The 3292-nt window shown below is 50.3% G+C and overlaps 1 protein-coding gene across 3 annotated transcripts in view; it reads right to left on the bottom strand.

Moving 5' to 3' along the window:
• The window catches only part of cdc42bpb (CDC42 binding protein kinase beta (DMPK-like)), a 49021-nt gene that overhangs the window by 15370 nt on the left and 30359 nt on the right, over positions 1 to 3292 (bottom strand). The gene's annotated exons all lie outside the window — the stretch shown is intronic.

Raw genomic sequence — 3292 nt, 5'->3', positions numbered from 1 at the left:
TTTACAGAGTTAGAGCAAGCGTTTAAAGAGCGAGAGCGAGCGTTTACAGAGCGAGCGCGAGCTTTTACAGAGCAAGAGCTTGCACAGCAAGAGTGAGCATTTACAGAGCGAGCGCGAGCTTTTACAGAGCAAGAGCTTGCACAGCAAGAGTGAGCGTTTACAGAGTGAGAGCGAGCGTTTACAGAGTGAGAGCGTTTATAAAGTGAGAGCGAGCGCTTACAGAGCGAGCGTTTACAGAGTGAGAGCGAGCGCTTACAGAGCGAGCGTTTACAGAGTGAGCGTTTACAGAGTGAGAGCGAGCATTTACAGAGCGAGAGCGAGCGTCTAAAGAGTGAGCGCTTACAGAGCAAGCTTTTACAGAGCGAACGTTTACAGAGCGAGAGCAAGTGTTTACACAGTGAGAGCGAGCGTTTACAGAGCGAGCTTTTACAGAGCGAGAGAGCGAGCGTTTACAGAGTGAGAGCGAGCGTTTACAGAGCGAGCGTTTACAGAGCGAGCGTTTACAGAGCGAGAGCAAGTGTTTACACAGTGAGAGCGAGCGTTTACAGAGCGAGAGAGCGAGCGTTTACAGAGTGAGAGCGAGCGTTTACAGAGCGAGCGCTTACAGAGCGAGCGTTTACAGAGTGAGAGCGAGCATTTACAGAGCGAGAGCGAGCGTCTAAAGAGTGAGCGCTTACAGAGCAAGCTTTTACAGAGCGAACGTTTACAGAGCGAGAGCGAGTGTTTACACAGTGAGAGCGAGCGTTTACAGAGCGAGCGCTTACAGAGCGAGCGTTTACAGAGTGAGAGCGAGCGTTTACAGAGTGAGCGTTTACAGAGTGAGAGCGAGCATTTACAGAGCGAGAGCGAGCGTCTAAAGAGTGAGCGCTTACAGAGCAAGCTTTTACAGAGCGAACGTTTACAGAGCGAGAGCAAGTGTTTACACAGTGAGAGCGAGCGTTTACAGAGCGAGCTTTTACAGAGCGAGAGAGCGAGCGTTTACAGAGTGAGCGTTTAAAGAGTGAGAGCGAGCGTTTACAGAGCGAGAGAGCGAGCGTTTACAGAGTGAGCGTTTAAAGAGTGAGAGCGAGCGTTTACAGAGTGAGCGTTTCAAGAGTGAGAGCGAGCGTTTACAGAGCGAGAGCAAGTGTTTACACAGTGAGAGCGAGCGTTTACAGAGCGAGCTTTTACAGAGCGAGAGAGCGAGCGTTTACAGAGTGAGAGCGAGCGTTTACAGAGCGAGCGTTTACAAAGTGAGAGCTAGCGTTTACAGAGCGAGCTTTTACAGAGCGAGAGCGAGCGTTTACAGAGCAAACTTTTACAGAGCGAGCGTTTTCAGAGAGAGCGAGTGTTTACAGTGCAATCGTTTACACAGCGAGCGTTTACACAGCGAGAGCGAGCATTTACAGAGCGAGCGTTTACAGAGCAAGACCAAGTGTTTACACAGCGAGAGCAAGCGTTTACAGAGCGAGCGCTTACAGAGCGAGCGTTTACAGAGTGAGAGCGAGCGTTTACAGAGCGAGAGAGCGAGCGTCTACAGAGTGAGCGTTTAAGGAGTGAGAGCAAGCGTTTACAGAGCGAGAGAGCGAGCGAGCGTTTACAGAGTGAGCGTTTACAGAGCGAGAGCGAGCGTTTACAGAGCGAGAGCAAGCGTTTAAAGAGCGAGCGTTTACAGAGCGAGCTTTTACAGAGTGAGAGCGAGCGTTTACAGAGCGAGCGTTTACAGAGTGAGAGCGAGCGTTTACAGAGTGAGAGCGAGCGTTTACAGAGCGAGCGTTTACAGAGTGAGAGCGAGCGTTTACAGAGCGAGCGTTTACAGAGTGAGAGCGAGCGTTTACACAGCGAGAGCAAGCGTTTACAGAGCGAGAGAGCGAGCGTTTACAGAGCAAGAGTTTACAGAGCGAGAGAGCGAGCGTTTATACAGCGAGCGCTTACAGAGTGAGCTTTTATAGAACAAGCGTTTGCAGAGCAAGCGTTTAGAGTGATAGCAATTGTTTACACAGTGAGAGCAAGCGTTTATACAGCGAGAGCGAGCATTTACAGAGTGAGCTTTTATAGAACAAGCGTTTGCAGAGCAAGCGTTTACAGAGTGATAGCAATTGTTTACACAGTGAGAGCAAGCGTTTATACAGCGAGAGCGAGCATTTACAGAGTGAGCTTTTATAGAGCGAGCGTTTACAGAGTGAGAGCGAGCGTTTAAAGAGCGAGCCTTTACACAGTGAGAGCGAGCGTTTACAGATCAAGTGTTTACAGAGCGAGAGCAAGCGTTTACAGAGTGAGCGTTTAAAGAGCGAGCGTTTACAGAGCGAGAGCGGGCGTTTACAGAGCAAGTGTTTACACAGCGAGAGCGAGCGTTTAAAGAGCGAGCGTTTACAGAGCGAGCGTTTACAGAGTGAGAGCGGGCGTTTACAGAGCGAGAGCAAGCGTTTACAGAGCAAGCGCGAGCGTTTACAGAGTGAGCGTTTACAGAGCAAGCGCGAGCGTTTACAGAGTGAGCGTTTACAGAGCAAGCGCGAGCGTTTACAGAGTGAGCGTTTACAGAGCGAGAGAGCGAGCGAGCGTTTACAGAGCAAGAGCAAGTGTTTACACAGCGAGAGCGAGCGTTTACAGAGTGAGCTTTTATAGAACAAGCGTTTGCAGAGCAAGCGTTTACAGAGTGAGAGCAAGTGTTTACACAGTGAGAGCGAGCATTTACAGAGTGAGCTTTTATAGAGCAAGCGTTTACAGAGCGAGAGCGAGCGTTTAAATAGCGAGCGTTTATACAGCGAGAGCGAGCATTTACAGAGTGAGCTTTTATAGAGCAAGCGTTTACAGAGCGAGAGCGAGCGTTTAAATAGCGAGCGTTTACAGAGCGAGAGCGAGCGTCTACAGACTGAGAGTTTACAGAGCAAGCTTTTACAGAGCGAACGTTTACAGAGCGAGAGCAAGTGTTTACACAGTGAGAGCGAGTGTTTCCAGGGCGAGCTTTTACAGAGTGAGAGAGCGAGCGTTTACAAAGCGAGCGTTTACAGAGTGAGAGCGAGCGTTTAAAGACTGACAGCGAGCGTTTACAGAGCGAGAGAGCGAGCGTTTACAGAGTGAGAGCGAGCGTTTACAGAGCGAGCGGGAGCATCTACAGAGCAAGAGCAAGTGTTTGCACAGCAAGAGTGAGCGTTTACAGAGTGAGCGCGAGCGTTTACAGAGCAAGAGGCCGAGCGTTTACACAGTGAGAGCGAGCGTTTACAGAGCAAGAGGCCGAGCGTTTACACAGTGAGAGCGAGCGTTTACAGAGCAAGAGGCCGAGCGTTTACACAGTGAGAGCGAGCGTTTACAG

This window comes from Micropterus dolomieu, linkage group LG10 (assembly GCF_021292245.1).
Source record: "Micropterus dolomieu isolate WLL.071019.BEF.003 ecotype Adirondacks linkage group LG10, ASM2129224v1, whole genome shotgun sequence".
Classification (NCBI taxonomy): Eukaryota; Metazoa; Chordata; class Actinopteri; order Centrarchiformes; family Centrarchidae; genus Micropterus; species Micropterus dolomieu.
This window is presented reverse-complemented; position numbering and strand designations above follow the sequence as displayed.